Genomic DNA, 9,705 nt, shown 5'->3' on the forward strand with positions numbered 1-9,705 from the left:
ACAGACGAGTCTAAATGCTTGCAATAAAAACACATTGTCTTTCCAGGTCTCATATATAACAATCTCTCATCTCAGTAATATGTTAAATATTATTTCATTATATTTGCAAACAAAAGGAATACGCAGAATTTAAAAAAAAAAAAGGGATTTTTTTTTTTCATTTGTATAATTTGTTTGCTTACGAAAGCTTTAAACTATACAATTTAGTTTTTTTTTGTTTTGTTTTTTTTATTGGGGAGATTGTCTCTTTTACATTGACTGTATCCTTGACTAAAAAAAAACAAAAACAAAAAGGATCTAGACATTCCTGGGGAATAATCATTTTTGTTTGTAGCTGTGAATGACCTTTGTTTTTTGTTTTTTTGTTTTGTACGTGTGTGTGTGTGTGTGTGGTTTGTTTATTTTTTTTTTTTTTATTTCCGGTGCTGAATCTTTTGTATTTTTATTTCATTTTATTTATTTATTATTTTATTTTTTATTTTATTTTTACATAAGCTGGCTTCAAGATATTTGCTGAATAAAGAGAAGAAATACATTTTCAAAAAAATAAAATCATTAAACACATTACCCAGGTTAAACAAAAATATAAACATTCAATTGCAAAAAAAAAAAAATTTACCTGGGCGCTCAAAAGTAAGAATTAAAAAAAAAAAAAAAAAATCGAAAATTTAATAGAAAAAAATTTTTTTATTTTGATTTTGAACAATTTCTTTTATATTTCAGAAATTACGAAGAAAAAATCCGTGACATAAATGCTGCCATTTATTGGTGAATGGAAAAAAATTGACGATTTAATAATAAAAATTAAAAATACAAAAAAAAAACATTGTATTTGTTTTCTCTTATGTCCTTTTAGCAATCTGCTGATAGTGACCTCTGATCAAAAATAACCAACCATCTATATATTAATCCATCCATTTGTTTGAATGTCTGTTCGATTGTTCACATGTGATGTTCTAGTTAGTTTCTGTAGCAACTAACAGAGGAGAGGGAAAACTGGCAAAGAAAGAGCATGTTATATCAGTTAACAGTGAGAGAGACACGTGTAGTGTTAACATGAAATATTGATATTTTTGGCAAATAATCTCTGCAATATCTTTTGTTTATCAAATTAAATTTTAATCATCGTTTTTTTTTGTTTTGTTTTTCAAATCTCAAGAGTTAAAAAAACATGATTCCATGAAGAAGTGTTTTTTTTTTTGTTTTACTTTTTTTTTTACCAGTTTTGCAATGAAATCCTTTTAATATTTTAGCGTTGTACTTAAGAGGCTTTTTCCCTTCCATCACTCTTTTTCAATCAGCCATTGTATTTTTCTTTCCGTCCTCTTCCCAACTGACAGCAACCTCACATGCATAGGATAATGATGTCACTACCATAGAACAAAATAAATGTCTCTTTAAACTGCTGCCTTGAACCACGATAGCACCTAAATTTGCATTAATCTTCTTATTTCTCGTATCTGACCAGTTTCAGGTAAGAGTGCCAGTGCTTCTGTACAGAGGGCACACGCCAACTGTGGACGCTTATTGCTGTGGTTCTCTACACTAGTATAAGAACATAAAAGTTATTTTCAGTCAGTAAGTGTTCATTTATGCAAACTCGTGTTTGGTTAAAAACGTTGTGTAATTACAAATCTTTTTTTTTTTTTGGTTTCATTTTCTTCAGTCGAAGTTCACAAAAAAATCAAGGGGCTCCCTTCCTGAGGGTTAAACTATATGAAATACTTAGACATTTGAATATTCCACTAATGCTCTCCTTTACTTCACAAATATTGAGTTAATAAAGAAGTTGAGAACATAATTTTCCTCTCCCCAATTAACCATTTAAATTTATTATAGTATACTTTTAGTTGATATTTAATTTGAAAGTTTTTAGGTCGATAGCAAATTTTCAGAGAAAATTTTGGCCTGCAAATTGTCTTGAAACTTTATTCACTCTAAGCTAAAGAATTTGAGAAGATTTTTTCCTGCACTCAAAACGTAGTAAATTCTTCTCTTTTTTCTTCTTTGTGTGACTATTTTGACTCTCGTTCAATTATAAAAGTTGAAAAACGTAGTAAGCACTAACTATATTGATCGCTATCCTTGATTATTAACGATATATGTTACATAAAAGAAAGAAAACTTTTCTGAAACCAATCGTTTGGGAGCCTAAAACTTATCGAGTTTTTCTATGTAATATTCACCACAAAGATCATGCAAGTGCATCATAGTGTATATTATTTATTGATGACAGAAAATATAAAGTCAGTTTAAAAATAAAGGTTAATTCCTTTGTCTTCTTGTAACACGGCGTTACATTTTACTTTAGTAATTCATAAAAATAAAACTGGAATATAAATAAATAAAAATCCGGATCAGCATTTTTTTTTTTTTTTTTTGTTAACAAAAGCATTTATTACCATTACTCTTCCGTCTCGACACCATTTTAAAGGTCTCTCGCTGTCACATGTCCATCTAGCCTGGTGCACACTTTTCTTCTTCCTCCGACTGCATACTGACCACAGCCGGCCCATTCTCATCGTTGACTTTACACATCCATTTTCTTTGACATCGATTTTCTTTCTCCCAACCACATCATGCACTTTTTCTCGTTTTTCTTCTCGTGCACACTTCCTAATTTTCATATGCATGTTTTTCGGCTACTGCTGCTGCTAATCTCTTCCCAAGCCAGCCATCCTTCACTGCTGCTGATATCTCCCAACACGCTAATATGCACTATGTTACTTTGTTCACTCAATACTGCTGGGCGGTTTCCCAGCTGACTACAACATGTTCGTTTTCAAGTTGAGTGCGAACAGATTTTTGCTGAACCGTTTTCTTAAATAATCAAATTTTGTTGAATCGCCACCATCATTACCAATCATGATGATGCTGTCTCACTTTCCACCTGAGATTCATTTTAACTCTTATCCTCCATTATGGGTAAAAATTATTAAAATGTTGCACCTCTTCATCCAACCCCCGCTACGGTTGTATTTCATACCAAGCCGAAGATCCATCCTTGATGGAAAATCTGACAACTTAATTACTGTCAGAACGAGGTATGATCCAGATCGATCCTCACAGAAATGCATCCTCCTAGGCATTACTGCCTAATTTTTAGGGGATGGGTTATGGTCGATCGCCTGAGTTGCCCCTACTGGGAAATGACAACAGGTTCGTTGATAACTATTTTTGTACTCAGCAGAGTGCTCCCTTGATGGAGGGGTGACTTTCTCCATCTTCCAATCTTGTGTGACGTCTTGCTGCGGTTGAATGTAAATAAATAACCACTCCTTTGTAAACGTTGCTATTGAACTGAACATTTTTTGACTTTCAAGTTATGCAATACGTAGATGAAAAGAAAATGCATATTTTTTTTTTGTTCTTAACGTCATTCTCAAGAAATACGAAAACTATTCGTTTCTTTTATTTTTTGTAAGAATTTGCATGTCACCCACAAAGTCGTGCTTATTGAAGAAATAACAATGTTCGAATGCTTGAAAATATTTCCAAACGGTAAACAAAGTAACATGTGTGATTGCATATTATGAAAAAAAAAAAAAAAAAAAAAAAACAGGTCATGTGAACGATGCTAACATTCTTGAAAGCAAAGAAAATCTTTGAAATTCTTTTGACTCTATTCAGACTGTTTTCACTGCATACCCCAACAGACACACCTTAATGCGTGTAAGGTGGTCAGCAAGACAACAACATAATGATTGGAAGCAGTAAAAATTGGGTAGAATTTGATTTAAGGGGGCAACTCAACATGAACTTGTTTACATTGGACTTGATAACAATGATCAGTCAGCTGATCTGAAATGGAACACATACATCAAATCTGTTGCCAAGATCGCTGGAAAAATGGTTGGATCACTCTACCACTCCAGTAAGTATCTCACTGCCGATGCAATCCTTTATCTGTATAAGAGCCAAGTACACCCTAAAATGGAGTACTGTTGCCACATCTGGGCAGGGGCTGCTCTATCCAGCCTTGACAGAGTTCAAAACCGGCTTTGAAATCTAGTAGGTGATGCCCTTTTCTCTTCCCTGCAACTTCTTTTCCACAGAAGAGATGTTGCAAGCCTCTTTCTCTTCTATTGTTATTTTCATGGCAAATGCTCGACTGAACTCTAATCTATGGTTCCTCTTTGCCAAACTTTCACAAAAAACACTCAACTACCACTATAAACGATTTCCCCCACTCTCTATCTGTGCCTAAATCTAAACACAGATTCCATGAACAAAGCTTCTTTCCCAGAACTGCCTGCCTGTGGTACACTGTTCTGCTGTCCTGTCTTCCCGGTTGAATACAACATGGTAGCCTTCAAATCCAATGTAAACAAGTTCTTCTTGAGCCGTCCCCATAAATAATCAAATTCTATCCAATTTACACCATTAACGATTACTACACTACTACCACCTTACATTCATTAACTCTTATTCTTGAGTGACCTTCTGGCCTTGATAAGTGGTGACTCCCAAGTAAAAAAAAAAAAAAAAAATTCTTGAACGTAAAGAAAATCCATCAGTTTGAAATTCTCTTTCCTTTTTCCAGACTGTTTTCACTTAACAGCTGCAATTACTAATGATTACTATATTGTCCAATTTCTACTGTACACTCTTTAACCCTTATCCTTGAGTGGCCTCTGGGCCTTGATAATGTGGTGATGCCTATGTAAAAAAAAAAAAAGAAAAAAGGTGGTCAGCAATACAACAGCATAGTGATGGGTAGCAGTGGAAATTGGGTAGAATTTGATTATTTTAGGGAACAGCTCCACAAGAATTTGTTTACATTGGACTTGATAACAACCATCTTGTAGTCAGCTGGAAAGCAGGCTAACGGTATTGAGTTCCACAGGCAGGTATTTCTAGGAAAGAAGCTTTGTTCGTAGAAATTATAGTAGTGTACCTAGGTATGATGATGCCTGCAGTTTACTCCCTGATTATGACTCAAAGTCCTAATACTGAAAAATATTATATGCTTGTATACTTGGGCCATTGCTACATCGCATCCCTGCTCTGCACACCAATGCTGTCACCACAGACTCCAGAAGAAAACACCTTAAAATAACCATTCTTATTTATTCTTGCAAGAGAATTAAAGGAAACACTTGAACCAATTTTGTATTCATTTTTGTGTAATCATAATCGAAATGCTTCTCCGGTCAAATGACAAACATTTCACAATTTACGAATTTATAGCAGTTGCATGTTTTGATGTACCATTTTCTCTTGGTGTAAGCAGACAGTTTTATCACCGAATAATTTGCCCATTGGCCAATCAAACGTTTTGACGTATGAATACACTTTGTTGAACTACTTTTCATGACTCTACGAGTTGTTTCCTGCTTTTTAATCAAATATAGTTTCAAGACGCGTACGAACAGGACGTGCTTTTGCTGGTTCTTCCAACTCACTTGTGATAGAATGGAATCGACAAAAATATGCGGTGACCCTCTTTTTGCAAAGACTGACCGTTAGCTGTTTTTAATTCCTTTTCAGCACTGCTAAAATTAAAGGTATTCTCTGTTAATGTTGTCTACTTATTTTATCTCTGAGTCGGATGGATCTGCTATCACAACCAAACTTTTCTAGCAGCAGATATACTCACAGATTAAATTTTGAATTTGTTTATTTTATAACAGCATTGTTGATTGGTTGTAGCAGTCAACTTCATTTCTGGATTGCCCAATCAGACGCCATCTCTCTGTGACGAACTGCATAAAGGTTAATGAGACTCTTGTCTTTCTTATTCTACAAGCCCTTTATTTAATACATGTGGCGAGCTTGTACTTGTTCCATTAGCCATGACTATATAGCAGTTATAAATAATTCTTAATTGTATTCTTAGCATCGTCTGCACGTAGGACTGAATCTTCAATTTCTAAAAGACTCAGGTAGAACTGATTTTTATTTAAACTTTGAGTATGTTTATTTTATAACAGGCAAGGTGAGCACATAACGAAGTGCATAAAGGTTAAACTATGGCGGTTACCATAATGTAATTCTTGTTGGGTAGGTCACCATTTCGGCGGGTCCCCCTTTTGGGGAGTCGTCGAAATTAATAAGACGGGAGTAGAAACCGACCTGGGAATAATAATAAAGAAACAAAGGAACTTCCAAACGAAACGGTTTTATATTCATTTCAGCATACAAGTGGTATCGGGTTATAGAAAGTTCGTGATTTTCATTTTTGTCCCGACTCTGGAACCACTCGCGTCTCCGTCTTTTGCTTCCAACACTTTTTGTATCTCTCTTTGTCTTTTTCACCAGAACTGTTCTCCGTCCTGATTGGTTACAACCTCTGGTCACATTTTTGAGGAAAGGAGGAAGGAAGGAAGGGGGAAAGGGAAGAGTAGAGAGAAAGAGACATGTAATGGAGAAATAGTGGTCTTGGCTTCAATACAAAACCACGGCAACACACACACATACACACACACACTCTCTCTCTCTCTCTCTCTCTCTCTCTCTCTCTCTCTCTCTCTCTCTCTCTCTCAGGATCTTGGACTAACAACAACTCCATGTCACATGGACCTGTTCCCAACTTCTCTCCTGGGACTCAGTAGAACTCACCCGGGCCTCCAAGCTCGGGGGGGGGGGGTGCGATAAAAACGTAAATACAAATTATCCAGCATGGCTACCACCACAACCGGACTTCAATACAGTACATAAATGAACTCTTATCTTCCTACAGAACTATCTCTAACCTTTCGTGGTGCATGCTTCTACTACTAACTTCAAGAAGACATAATCCATCATGGCTACAGACAACACACAAACTCTTTTCTCTTTCAACAGGTTTGTCTAATCATTCATCAACGTTTCTACACAGAAACTCTTCCCAATACTAACCATTTTCATACAAACCTACTAAGGGAGATAATCCAATAAAGCTGTTATTAAATGTTAGAATGAGAATTCTTGTCTTCATTACTACAGACATCGACAAAATCTGTTTGCTTTGCAAGCTCGTTTTCAATGGGCAACACAGCCAGATCTGACAGTCTCGACTGACTCATGGTTGAACGGAGGTATTTTTTTTTTTTTTAAGTTTCATTTCGGAGAGACGTCTTTCACACGATGCTACAGAAACATATATTGTCAGAAAGAATCTTAGAGTCAGCATAAAATATGGCAATTATTCAACAAAGTCACACTTGATGATAAACTACATGAGTTGCAGTCCAGTGCTTGGTTTCTTCCAAGTCTATTTTAGCCCTTTTTTTTTTTTTTTTTTTTTTTTTTTTTTTTAACAACCAGTATAGAAACAAACTGAATCCAAGGAGAAACGACGCCAAAACGTGGTGTCGCATATAGGTGCGAAAATTTTGAATTCACTAACTATTAATGTAATTCATCTGACGTCAATACTTTGAAATTGTCAAAAGTTTTTTTTTCACGGTTGTTTGTTAATTATTTGTAAGGTTTACCAATGCTGGTTAGAGAACCAGACAAAAGCTGATCAGACAAAACCCACCATAAAAAAAGGCAAAACCCTAACAGTATAAAATAACTGAATAAAAATCACTTTTTATGTTTTACTTTTATTCAAGAAAATTAGGCTACTGTGGGATAAATGTCAATTAAAGATAAATTTTAGGACTATTCTTAGAAGAGGGTATAATTTTAAATAGGATTTAAGCACCAAAAAATAGTGTCCGGAAAACTCGTACCCCGGAAAAATCCCCCCCTCCTTTTTGCTGGGTAGGAAAACTGGTCCCTTATTGAATAAATATCGATTGAAAACACATTTTATTACCGTTCTTGAAGTAGATATTGTTTTTAAAAGAGACTATACACCCCCATAATATTTTTTAAAATTATTTTAACTCTTGCTTAAAAAAAAAATAAACTTGATTACGGAGTTAACATACGAAAAACGAAACCAAATATTTATTTAAAAAAATACTCTAGTTTTAACACTTTTTGTGTCATTACGAAACAAAAATAAAGAAAGAAAACACGTATTATCAAAGAAAAGAAATCAATTATTTTATTTAGAAAAATTAATTCAGTTTAAATAATTCTTGTGTTATTACAAAACAATAAAAAAGAAAACACGGTCTTATGTAATTTTGGTACCGCGTTGAAATAATAACGTTATTATTTCGAAAGCCATTCTTAACATGGGGAGGAGAGGATATCATTTAAAAGTCATTTCGGAGGCACTTGTGCAATATTTAAAAATATACAAATTTATTTTCTTTTGGAGGTGGAGGAGGCTCGTTTTAAAACTATATCTACCTCATTATTTTCTTTAATTTTCGGAAATTTTTTTGTTAAAAATTATTTACAAAGTAATGTCGAGTGCGACATTACTTGTTATTTCTTTTTAACTAAATAAACTCTTTAAAATAAGTTTAAATGCCAAAACCTTACAAAGCTAGGTAAAAAATGAACACTTAGAAAAATCAATTTAATTTTTTTAAAACAATAAACAGGTAAAAATATTTTTTTAAATATTATGAGATGTGCATTATTACCGAAAAATATACAAATGTATTTTCTTTTGGAGGGCGCCAGTTTTAAAACTATATCTACCTCTTTAATTTTCTATTTTTGAGCAATTATCGAGACTCCTAAGACGCGATCCTCTTATGTCGGACATTTTTTGTTCATAAGTAACACTCGACATTATTTTTTTTTAACTACATAAACTCTTTAAAATAAGTTGAAACACCAAAAGCTTTCAAAGCTAGGTAGAAAACGAAAACTTAGAAAAATTAATTTAAGTTAAGACTTCCTCATCTTGGTTGTTATTGTCACAACGTTTCGGCCGTTTTGCCCTCCGGCCTTCGTCAGGTGAACGGTTTGTTAGGAGTCTCGAACCCAACCCTTTATTATTATTACGGGGGTACCGTGTTCGGACTCCAGCTAGGCTTTGGGACATAGTTGCTGATTCTCTGTTTTTCAATGTTACTTTTTCACTGCCTTCGTTCAGGATTGAACTTAGCACCTTTGGGTAACTGTAAACTTTGATACAACGTCTAGGACCACTCGGCCATATGTCACTAGGACAATTCTTAGTTGGTTTTTGTTAATGTTAAACCTATGTTGTTATTCAAGGTTTTCTCTCTCTATCAGACATCCGTATATCGCAAGCCTACCTTCACCGGACAATACCTAAACTTCAACTCCCATCACCCATACAGTATCAAACATGGAATCGCACGCTGCTTACAACATCGAGCAGAGACAATAAGTAGCGACACCATTACATACCACCAAGAAATGGTCAGGTTGAAGAATACTCTCCGTCGTAACAACTACCCCGATAGCATACTATCCACCAGACGTGTTAATAGTATAAGAGAGGAGAATGAAACCAAAAAACCTCCAACGGTCTGCCTACCATACATACGAGGCATCTCCGAAAAGATTCAGAGAATATGTGCCCCCTACAACATCAGGACGTATTCAAAAGCGAGTCAACACTCAGACGACACCTGGTACGAGTGAAGCCCCGCATGGATGAGAACATGACCAAAAACTGCATATACTCCATCCCATGCAGTTGCAGAAAGGTTTACAAGGGTGAAACATGCCGCCCCCTTAAAGGGTGGAAGAACACCGAAAAGCGGTAACTAAAGGGGAGACGGAAAAATCGGGTATAGCCAACCATGTCTGGATGGAGAGGGGGGATCATCGCCCCCTATGGGATGAAGTAAAAATAATAAACAGAGAGACCCACTGGAAAGTGAGAAAACTTAAAGAAAC

Source organism: Euprymna scolopes, chromosome 22 (genome assembly GCF_053919585.1).
Source record: "Euprymna scolopes isolate OS-2025 chromosome 22, ASM5391958v1, whole genome shotgun sequence".
NCBI classification, from domain to species: domain Eukaryota; kingdom Metazoa; phylum Mollusca; class Cephalopoda; order Sepiida; family Sepiolidae; genus Euprymna; species Euprymna scolopes.